Consider the following 12,869-nt stretch of genomic DNA (forward strand, 5'->3'; position numbering starts at 1 on the left):
CAATATATATTTAATAATTATAATTAATATATTATTTATTTTTTAATCTAATTTTATTTTAATTACTCTTTTATTATTATGTTTCAATAAAATAAAGTTTAGAAGGTGACTAAATGAGAAATATAGTTAAAAAATATACATCTTACATTAATTAGTTATTACCAACAAGATATTACAATAAATTTAATTTATAAAAATATGAATATATAATTAGATTAAAATAATTATTTACTAAATATTATTTATTTACATAAGATATTTATTTACTTCTAAAATAACTATTTACTTATGATATCATATATAAACAAATAAAGAAAATAAATGTTATAAAAATATAATTAAAAATTAAATAAAAATTTAATATAAAAGAAATGTTACATACAAATTATTCTATGTAACTTATATGAAAAAGTGAAATTAAAAAGCCGCAGTTCAGTGGTGCAGCGAACCCTAAATTGCAAACACCCGACAACAGCACCAGCAAGGCCACATTCCAGCTGCTAGCGGCCACCACCGAGCAACCATCTCCATCGCAACCGATACCACCGCAGCAACCGCCAGCGCCGCAGCAACCACCATCATCGTAGCAACCGCGACCACCGTCGTCCTGGTTCGGAGAAGAAGCACGAACGCAGTCATCTCCACCGTCGTCAATGGTCACCACCGCGTGACCTTCTCTGGTCAATCGCCACCACCGCCACACTCATTCAGGTTGATGGTTTGTTTTTTGTTATTAAGCTGGAAATTTGTTGGGCTTTGATTTGTGTTTGCTTTTGTGTTTCACCACTAGCTATGGAATCTTTTTGCTTAATTTTTTTTGAGGTGGTATTGGTTATGTGCCTATGTAGTTCATTATTTGTTCTTTAGTGATTTTTTTTTTCACATTTCGTTCTGCTTAAGTTGGTTCTTGCTTGTGTTGACTTGGAGATTGAGTTTGTGTTCCATTTTCATGGTTATTTTTGTATAGATTCAGCTGCTTTAAAGAGGTTGTAGGAGGACTGTTACGTGAAACTCAAAGCTTCTTTTTGTACGGATTGAAAGGTTAGATTTAAGGGTTGATAATGCCGTAATAATTTGATATCCAATAACTCCAAGTTGTTTTGGCCAATTTTCTTTGATTATACTTATTAATTGATGTAGTTGCTTGTTAATTGATTATAATTATTATAATAAATGTTGTAATAGCCAATTTGTGTGAAACAAAAACATTATCCAAATCTGGATGACTTATGCAAATCCATATATGGTTGAATTAGGCAGAGTTTGTAACACGAACTCTTACATTTTCGTTTGTAACACGAACTTTTACATGTTTGTTTGTAACACGAACTCTTACATGTTTGTTTGTAACACGAACTCTTACATGTTCTTTTATAACATGGTCTCTTAAAAAATTGTTCACTTTTTGTCAATTGCTTTATGAACAGAACATGAATCAGTTTCCATCAAATCGTGCATGGATGTATGATAAGTGTTATAGAGGAAGAGGTGCTTTGAAAGAGTCTTTTATATTGGGAGTTGAAGAGTTTATAACCAAAGCGTGCCAAAGAGAATGTTATCAGAATGATGGGGGAATACGATGTCCATGTAGTAAGTGTGATTGTACAAGAATTTTGGAGGAAAGACTTGTGAAGGTTCACCTCTACAAACATGATTTCAAATCTAATTATTGGATTTGGACTGATCATGGTGAAGACATGGTAGAAGGTGACTTGTATAATAAAGATAATTGCATGGCTTTGGGAATAACTGGAGGTGCACACAATCAATCACCAGATTACCAAGTTAGGTTGATGGAAGACATGGTGTTTGATGCTCTTAGGCAACAAGAGTCATTACGAGTACCAAATGTAGATAACATGGAAGAGCCTCCAAACGAAGAAACTGAAAGGTTTTATAAGCTTTTGTTGGATGCAAATACGCCATTGTATGCAGGGACATCAGAGTCCAAATTATCAATGTGTGTCAGGCTGTTAGCTTGCAAAGCCAATTGGAATATTCCTGACCAATGCTTAGAGTTTATTTCAAAAATGCTTTTGGATGCAACACCAACCAAAATAGGTTTGCCTAAAAGTTATTATGATGCAAAAAGGCTAGTGTCGAAGTTGGGATTACAGGCTAAGAGGATTGATTGTTGTGTGGATGGTTGCATGCTCTTTTATGATAACGAATACGGTAAAAATGACAGAGCGTTGTTTGAATGCAAATTTTGTCACAAGTCAAGGTACCGTTACCACAACACCGGAGCAAGTAACAAAAAACCAGTTGCTGTAAAGGCAATGTTCTATTTGCCAATAATTCCAAGGTTTCAAAGAATGTATGCTTCAACACAGACTGCGGGACAAATGACATGGCACTATGATAACAAAAGCAGTAATGGTGTTTTGCGTCATCCATGTGATGGCGAGGCTTGGAAGCACTTTGATACTGTTTATCCCAATTTTTCTGTGGAGGCACGCAATGTGCGACTAGGTTTATGCTCTGATGGTTTTAATCCATATGTGCAAGCATCAAATGCACCATATTCATGTTGGCCAATAATTGTGACCCCGTATAATCTTCCTCCTGAAATGTGCATGTCTAAACCTTATATGTTCTTGAGTTGTCTCATACCAGGCCCATTCAATCCAAAGGCGGGTATTGATGTATTTTTAGAGCCCTTGATAGACGACTTGAAGAAATTGTGGAGTGGTGTCCCAACATACGATATTTCAAGGAAAGAGAACTTCTTGATGAGGGAAATGTTATTGTGGACGATTAATGATTTTCCTGCATACGGTATGTTGTCTGGTTGGGGAACTCATGGTAAATTGGCATGCCCACATTGCATGGAGCATTCAAAGGCATTTAGATTACATCATGGGGGGAAAATTCTTGGTTTGATTCGCATCGTAGATTTTTACCAAATGATCATGCATTTAGGAGGAACAAGAATGCATTCAATAAGGGGGAAGTTGACATGGATCCTCCACCACCTAAGTTCACACCTACACAAGTTTGGAACAGAGTAAAGACTTATCCTAAAGTAACTGAAAGTGGTGTGCAAAGAATACATGGTTACGGGGAGTGCATAATTGGACAAAAAGAAGCATCTTTTGAGATCTTCCATACTGGAAAGACAATATATTAAGACATAATCTTGATGTTATGCATATTGAAAAAAACTTCTTCGATAACATCTTTAATACTGTCATGAATGTCACTGGAAAGACAAAGGACAATGACAAAGCACGAATGGACTTAGGTTTGTATTTTTGGCGAAGAGACTTGGAACTTAAGTCACATCTTAATGGAAAGATGTTGAAGCCAAAAGCAAATTACACACTTGCAACAGAGGAAATTAAACATGTGTGTCAATGGTTAAAAGATCTTAGGATGCCTGACGGATATTCTTCGAACTTGGCTAGATGTGTTGATGTCAACAAGGGAAGGGTGCTTGGGATGAAAAGTCATGATTGTCATGTGTTCATGGAATGCCTACTTCCCATAGCATTTAGTTCATTACCAGCTCATGTTCTAAATCCCATTATTGAGGTAAGTCATTTTTTCAAAGATTTGTGTTCTACAACACTAAAAGAAGATGACCTTACTACGATGGAACAAAACATTCAAATAATTCTTTGTAAGTTGGAAAGAATATTTCCTCCGGCAATTTTTTTATTCTATGGAACATCTCCCTGTCCATCTAGCATATGAAGCAAAACTTGGTGGACCTGTCCATTATAGGTGGATGTACCCATTTGAAAGGTAATAATAAGAGTTATTAGTCTTTATTTAATGTGAACTATAATTATCAATCATATCAAATTTCTTTGATTGTAGATTCATGGGATATGCTAAACGTTCAGTGAAAAATAAGGCTAGGGTAGAAGGATCTATTTGTGCATCTTATTTGCATCGTGAGACAACTCATTTTTGTTCACACTATTTCAACAACTTCATGTTAAGACCACAACATTGTAGAAATGAAGTGGACATTGAAAGTGAAAGGCTTCCATCAATCTTATCTGTCTTTGACCAACCTGGACGTCATTCTGGGAGGGAGATCACTCGTTGGTTAACTGATGAAGAATTGAGCTCAGCTCATGTTCATGTTTTGATCAACTGTAATGAAGTTAAACCATACCTTGAGTAAGCGTCATGCAATATATTATTTTAAAACACAGTTATTCATCCATTAAGTTATCGCTAACCTAATGCATTGACACCTATATATTGACAACGCTTTCTTACATTCTAATGAAATTTCCGAATCCCATGCTTCGGCTCATATACATGCAGATTTCCCTTTGGACACAAGTATGTATCTAGAAATTCTATAATTTACTTTTTGTTGACTTCTTTAACCATTTCATAAAAAATTAATGACATTGATATATTTATAGGTTCATAAAGACCCTTTAAATGTCAAGAACCAACACCTAAGAGATTTATCATTTGGTCCTTTAAGGTGTGTAAAAGAATGGCACACATTCTTTGTGAATGGGTACAAATTCCACACTCACGCATGGAGCGAGGGAAAGAAAACAATAAATAGTGGGGTCCATGTAAAGGGTCTTACAAAAGGAGGTGAGGATGATTTCTACGGTGTGATTCAACACATGTATGAGGTGGAGTACAATTCTTTGACCTCAGATAAGAAAGTTGTATTATTTTACTGTAATTGGTTTGATCCATCAACAAGAGGTACGCGAGTAGATTCCAAATATGGTATTGTGGATATTCGAATGGACAGAAGATATGTGCCATTTGATCCTTTTATCATTGCACATAATGTTCGACAAGTTTATTATGTACCATATCCAACATCACGCAAAGACAAACGTGGTTGGTGTGTTGCAATCAAAACGAAGCCCAGAGGTAGTATAGATTCTGATGATGTAGAAGTTGAAGTGCCATATCAGGTGGATGAAATGTCACATGTTAATGAAGTCATTGAAGTTGAAAGGGTTTTAGGATTACAAGATTTAGAGGATGAGCTTGAAGAAGTTGACATAAACAATGTATCATCATTTCAAGATCAGATAGATGAAGAAACAAATGAATGGGAAGAAGACAATGAAGAGGGAGAAAGTGAAGATGAATATGGAGATGACTTTGACATCTCTAGCTCTGAATAGACTTAGGAAGCCAATGTTAACAAATAATATTTATTGTAGGAACTACTATTGTATTGTTGTTGTTAATATACTGTTTATTACTCCAATTAATTTGAGTTTAATGTTTGCTGATGAAATTTGTACATGTTTATTTCAATTTTTTTATTAAACTATATTCAACATATTCTTCTTCATTGATAAACTTATATAACCTTCATTATCATTTCATGCAATATATATAGATGTCATCAGGAGGTTCTGATCAACCATCACCGAGTAACAACCAAAAAAAGGGGAAAAATTATGTGATAAAATTGTTATCACAATTTAAAAACCAAAATCCATCATCCAGTCAACCCAATACACCTATTTCTTCTTCAGTTCATGGATCTATCCCACCAGTAGCAGATGCTACCCAATCCACCCCACCAGTACAAGATGCTATTGCATCAACACCATCTCCACGTGTTGGTTCTAATGCATCAACCCCACCAGATATTACACCATCCCCATATACAAATCTTGGAGGGACACATTCAGCTTCTGCAGCGAATAACTTAGAGGACGAGGTCCTCTCAGCTGGTGATCGCCCTCTGATTCAGCCTATTGGGGGAGGGTAAGAATATAACAAAATTCAATTTATATAATTTATTATTATTGTCTTATAATTTTGACTAACTTTGTTTTGGTATTTAGGTTTTATCCATCAAAAATAGCATCAAAGGCCATCACTGCCAGCATCAAACAACAATTTGGTGAGCCATGGCCAGCATGGGGGGCAATCCGAAAGGGTGAACGAGATATATTTTTTCAACGTTTTAAGGTACTTGTTTTTTATTCCATTTAAAAATTTTATATTTTACAATTTGGATTGATGATTCTTGTTGTTTTGTAGAGGAAGGTCACATGGAGGGTTGAGGACGAGGAATAAGTTAAGAAAAATTTCCATACAAAAGTTTTTCACACCCTTTCACAAATGTTTAAAGATGCTCGCCAAGAAGGTAAACGACCAGAATGTATTGGCAATAATGTTTGGAACAACCTCCTTGAACAGTGGAACATGCCTGTGTATCGATCCAAATGTGATACAGCTAAAAAGAATTGTTTTTCTGAAAAAGGTGGATGTCTGCACACTGGAGGATCTATTAGTGTTCATGAACACGCTATTCGTATGGTATGATTTCCATATAATTTTTTTATATTAATTTATGATTAATTATTATCTTCTTAATTTATGAAATGTTTTCTTTATAGACAGAGGAGCTTGGCCGCTCGATCCATGTTGATGAAGTGTTTCAACAAACACATATACGAAAGAGCATTGGAGATTTTGTTGATGATAGATCAAGGCATACTCATGTTAGTTATTTTAAACTTTTTTTTCATATACATTAATTAGTATGATAACAAATATTTTTCATTTTAATAGGAAGATTTTGAAAGTAGATTGTCTCAAGCATTATCTTAGTCACAATCTACCTCAATAGATCCTGTTGAGGAGGAAAAATTGAGAAGTCGTTGTTGGTTAGAAAGTGTAGGTGGAAGGTACAAGGGACAAGTATATGGGGTTGGACGTGTTGATTGTCAGGACGATTGTGTTAGTTGTTACCTACAAGAAACACAACCATCTTCTAGTAATAAGAAGGTTGATTCAGAAGAAATTGTTGAACTTAAGCAGCATATTGAACGCATGGATGCAAAGTTTCAAAACTTGCAAAACTTTCAAAACTTTATGATGCAATATCTACCACCTGAGGCAGCAGTTGCAGCCAAGGTTATCAAACTCGAGAGTCTACTGTGACTCGTGGGAGCCCAATAAACTCGACTCGTAGACTCGTAAGAGTCTACTTCACATAAAAAATTAGAAAAATAATAATAATTCATGATATCAAATCCATAATATTGAAACCATCAAGTTCATACACCAATAAAATAACTAAAACAACAGAAATGTTATAGTTTAAAATAAGGTTATCAAACAACACAAAAGTCTCATTCATCTAATTCTCTAAGGAGGAAATCATCTCCAAGATCTTCATGATCATCTACATCTTCATCAATTAGCCAATCTGCAGTAAAAACCCTAATTTTAAACCCTAATTAAACAAAAACCCCATCTGTCCAGAGCAGTAAAAACCCTAATTTTAAAAACCCTAATCCAATTTGTCCTCACCGCAACAGCAAGACTTTCCTACGAATTGCTTCGCGAACAGCACAATGGGAAGAGGATAGCGACGGTGCAAGGAGCGACGCGATGTGATGTGGTGCGACGCGGTGCAGTGCAGAGCGACGACGAGCGACGTGATGAGAACGACGACGAGCGGCGCGACGAGAACGACGACGAGCGGCACAACGAGAATGACGATGACGACAGTGAAGAGGATGAGATCGTGAACCAGATAAGTAAAACCCTAAAAATCTAGGGCCATTTTCCGCAACTCGGTGACTCGGCCCTAAACTCGCGAGTTTGGCCGAGTTTGACCGAGTCAACTTCGGGTTTACTCAAAAACGAGTTTGCTCCCGAGTTGACTCGCCAGCCTTCACTTGACTCTTAAACTCGTAAGGGTTTACGAGTTAACCCTAGAGTTTGATAACCTTGGCTACAGCACAACAGTTTTTTCAGCAGCCAAATACCCCACCACCAACTCAACCGAATCAGCAGTCAAATGAAGTGCAACATCATAGTAATCATGATGAACAACAAAATTCACTCGGTGAAGATTATAATAATTATTAGCTTCTCTAGAACTTTGTTTTAATGAAATACATTTTAGATATTTGGAAATAGTAAGTATTGTATGTATGGACAACATTGAATGTGATGAATATTTGTCTTCTGAAAACTGGAATGTACTGAAATGTTGATGAATATATGCAGGTGTAGAATATGGGGTGCTTCTAAATACAAAAAATATAGGGTGCTTCCAAATACAAAAGCTGATGCTGCTATGTAGAATGTTACATACGGATTTATCCATATGTAAGTTTATCCGTTAATTACATACGGATTTACATATGAATATTACACACGAATTTATCCGTATGTAATTACATACGAATATTATATACGGATTTATCTCTATGTAATTACATACGGATTTATCCGTATGTAATTACATACGGATATTACATACGGATTTATCCGTATGTAATTACATACAGATATTACATACGGATTTATCCGTATGTAATTACATACAGATTTTACATACGGATTTATCCGTATGTAACGATGTTTTACATACGGATTTTGTGTGTTATATACGAATTTTGACTGTATGTAATTTGAGTTTTTCTTGTAATGTTGGTAACTAATTAGATATTAATTTAAAATTATTTATTAATAATAAAAATTACTTTATATATTAATAATTTTTTTAATTATTAAAATAATATATAATTTAATTAGTAATTTTTTTTTCAAATTAATTTTTATTTAATAACTTTCTTATATAATAATTTAATCTACAATTTATCACCATAGATATACTTGATAGTATTCTAATGAATTGATAAATATATTTATTTACATGAAAATGAAACAGGATATTCATGTATAAAATTCTAAAAACATAAAATATAAAAATGAGTAATGAATACATATGAAAAAAATGGATAATGACATGTGAACTACCAATTCTAGAATAATGTCAATGACTTCACTTTTATAATAAAGAAGAATGAATGGTTAAAGGAGGGGTCCAAATCTATCACTCTCACTCTTTTCTATACACCATTAAATCCATGTCATATACTGATGAATGGTTCAAAATTAAGAAGGAGGATCCAAAATCTAAATACTCAACAAGATGAAAGAAGAAGATGTTGCTTTCAGAAAACAATGAATAAACTAGTAATATTATATACCCAGAAAAGCTTCACCACAAAAAATATAAGTGATGAAATCTGCATGAGACAAGAAGCACATCAATTTCAGCAGCAGATACTTGATTCTGGGGAGTTAATAATATAATATTATGAAAAATATAAAACTTGGTTTGAACGGTTCTCTGCATCTCTTGTGCAATGACCATAGAGGAAGGAGAAGGGTTCTGCTACGTGGAATCTCAGAAGAACATTTCTTCATTTTCGTGCACTTCTTTCTTTCCTTTCTTCTTTCAACTATTAACTAATGAAGATGATGGAAGCAAAAGGAATCTATCCTAGTTATTGCATTTCATTGACTTCGAAGATCCCAGACAATAACTACTCATCATTAATTATCTATATTTTTAGTGTTACTTCAAGTTTAAGTTACTAGTGTATTAAGAACTTTCAGAGTTAAAACATTTTCAAAACTTAAAAAAGCTTTTGAAAATAAAGATAAATAACTCACTATATATCAATATTAAAATAAATAATATTAAGAAATTAACTTTAATTCTAATTAAACCTTACACATCATATACTCATATGTGATTATTATGTATTCATATGTTATTTTGATTACTCATAATTCATCAAACAACATAGATACTCACAAAAGCTTATAAAAATATATTTTTTAAGTAATACAAGAGAAAAAAAAATTAAATCATTAACATGGTCATTTGAACGAAGTTTTCTTTATATAAAATTATTAATTTTTAAATTAATTTTTTTTATTGATAAATACCTTTTAAATTGGTATTTAATTAGTTATCAATGTTTTAATTACTAATTATTTAGATTCTAAATTTGGTATAAAAAAACCTTATAACTAATTAGATAACAATTTATAAATTATTTATTGGTAATAGAAATTAGTTTAGAAACGAATAATTTGTTTAGTCTCTAAAATAATTTCTAATTTAGTCACTATAACAACTAATTATTTTTTGTCTCTAAAATTGGTTTATACTCAATGATTTTCTTATAGTGTATGTACTATTTCAGAATTTACAAAATTGTTGATATCTATATGTGTTTATATTATTGATAAATAATTTTTAAATTGATATTTAATTAGCTACTAATGTTTTATCTAATAATTATTTAAATTTTAAAGTTGGTAGTTAATTAGATATAAATTTAAAAACTATTTATCAATAATAAAAATTAATTTAGATATAATAATGTTTTAGTCTCTAAAATAATATCTAATTAGTTAATATACGTGATGATGTGATGTTTATCTTAGTTTAGGAGAATTTTGGCTAAAGAGTTGGATCGGTTGAATACGCATTTTTTATTCTTTTATTTAATTAATTTTGTATCGATAAAAAATATTTCAAACACGTCATAAATGTGAATTAAAAAAAGACTATAAAAGTTTTTTTTGTGTGGGATTCATAGAATAATTTTTTTAATTTAATTTATTTTACTATTATTTTTATTGTGTTAGAAAAGAATAAAGTTAAATTTTAATTACTTAAAAGAGGGAAATTTTGAACATTGACAATGAAAATAATTCTATAACGCCATCCAATCACAAATAAATGTGTATAGTAAATTTTTAAAAATTTATAATAATTATTTTTCAATTAATATCAGTATAATATGTGATGAGATAAAATTGAAAGCTCATATTTATATATTTTTTAAAATTTAAAATCAAGAAAAAAAACTGCCATTTTGATTAAAAGTAAAATGATTTTTTTTTCTTAAACTAAATGGACATGTTTTATTTATTGGAATTTATTATATGAGTGATGCATAAGCTTGTAAAAGTATCTCATTTTTTTCCGCAGCAATGATGAATATATAAATATATTACTAATTCAAAAGTCTACATATAGTAATGTTATTAAATATGTCGTTGTTATTGAGTTGGCATACAATTAATTAACTAGAATACTAAAGATTTAAATATGTTGATAACTTCTTCATAAATATTTTGAAGTTAGAAAAATAAGAAAAAAATGAGTTTTTTTATATACTAAAATTACTTTATATACAATTTTTTAAAGAAAGTGTATATGAAAACCTATTACAAAATACCGATGTATAAATTAATTTTAGTTGAAAAAGTTTAATTTGTATGTTTTTGTTACTTTTTTCAAATATCACATTATACAAGTTTTATTGTTTTAGATTTCACTTAAACAATTTGAATTTATTAAATATATTATATTTTACGGTTTTCAAACATTGATTCTATCCACATTTTATCATTCACAACAACATGAGCATGTGTTTCATCTTATTATGAGGTTATTGATATTGAATTGAAAAGTCGGAGAAATTAAATTGTTTAGTTGGGATGTGTAACTAAATGTGGGCAACAATTTGCAATTCAATTTTTTTGCCTTGTGGAAAGACATCTTATATTTATTATTTTGTTTGACATTTTGTAAGAAAGAAAAATGATTTTGTTGGGGTTATGTAAGAACAAGTGAGTTATATGGACTCTTTATGTTGTTGAAACAAGTTGTTTTGAGCAATTAGAAATAATCTTTTGCAATAGGGTTGAAGTATCCCTTAAATACTCCAATTTACTCATTCTTTCTTTACTGATAAAAAACAATTGTACTATGAAAAAATTATTTAAAATGATAACATTAGATAATTTTTTTTTAATAATTTAAGTTTTTCGGTATTAATACTCGTAGTGGTAAGTTCGATCACCTTTTCCTATTCAATGAGAGTTTTCTTTTCCAGGTTGGGTTAAAATAAACATTGATGGTGTTACCAGGGGTTCTCCTAGTCTTGTTACTTGTGGTGGTATTTTCCATGGGAGTATGAGAGAATTTATTGATGGTTTATCTGCTTTCCTTGATTATTAGACTACTTTAGTTGCTGAGTTTAATAGAGTTATATATGCTATTAAACAAGCTCAAAAGATAGGTCTTACTAGTTTATGGTTGGAATGTGATTCTGCCTTGATTTGTGTTGTATTTACTGCTATGATTAATGTTCCTTGAATGTTTTGTAATAAGTGAAACACTAGTCTTAACTACTGTGGAAAATTAGATAATTAGATTTAAGGTTTCTCACATTTTTTCTAAAGGGAATGCATGTACTGATAAGCTTGTTAAGTTAGACTTTATTCATAGAAAGTATTTTCATTGGTATAATAAGCTTCCATCTAGTCTTTTCTTAGAGTTTTTTATTAATAGGTATAAATTACTATGTATCGTTTTTGTTAATATATGAGTTTTTGTCTAGTCCCAACATGTATTTTTTTTAATAATATTTTTTTTCATGGGGTGGCAAATGTAAGGTGTTAACATGAGATGTCAAGTTTCATAATGATACTTAACATGAGAGTTTTTATATATAAAAAATAATAATAAACATAAAATCCATATCATAAACACTAATAATCACACTCAACTCCTACATTATTACAACTTTAAAATCTAAATAAAACTTATAATATTTATCCCATCAATTTCAATCATTTTGTAGAGTTGTAGTTCTGAAAAGTCCACCCATCAAAATTGAGGAAATGACAAGTGATTTCAATCCACAAGTAACTTTAATTCATAACGTGTTATTAATTTTTCATGTCAAGAATTATTATTGTAGTGTCATTATCATTTATTAGATTAAAAATATTTTATTAACTCATTTTAAAAAAATAGATCCAAATTAATAATGACAAAAATAATAACACAAAATTGAAAAAATAGTCATAGTAAAACTAAAAAGACTATTTAACCTAGAAAATAAAATTACTTTTATAAGATAGTTTATACACTATTTAATATCAAATTTTAAAAAATCTAATACGAAGTCATTTTTACAAATTATTTTATGCATACAATCATTTTAATTTAAGGAAAAATTAATTTTATCTTTTCAATGCTTTTGTGAAAAAAAAAAATATTTTCTTATCATTCATTTGGT

General features: G+C 31.0%; 2 pseudogenes; both read left to right on the forward strand.

Moving 5' to 3' along the window:
• The first annotated feature begins 1,430 nt into the window (after window positions 1-1,430).
• LOC150025381 (uncharacterized) lies at window positions 1,431-5,120 on the forward strand (annotated as a pseudogene).
• Window positions 5,121-5,318: 198 nt separating this feature from the next.
• LOC137824519 (uncharacterized) lies at window positions 5,319-6,900 on the forward strand (annotated as a pseudogene).
• Window positions 6,901-12,869: the final 5,969 nt, after the last annotated feature.

The sequence above is a fragment of the Phaseolus vulgaris genome, chromosome 8 (assembly GCF_051622355.1).
Source record: "Phaseolus vulgaris cultivar YP4 chromosome 8, ASM5162235v1, whole genome shotgun sequence".
Classification (NCBI taxonomy): domain Eukaryota; kingdom Viridiplantae; phylum Streptophyta; class Magnoliopsida; order Fabales; family Fabaceae; genus Phaseolus; species Phaseolus vulgaris.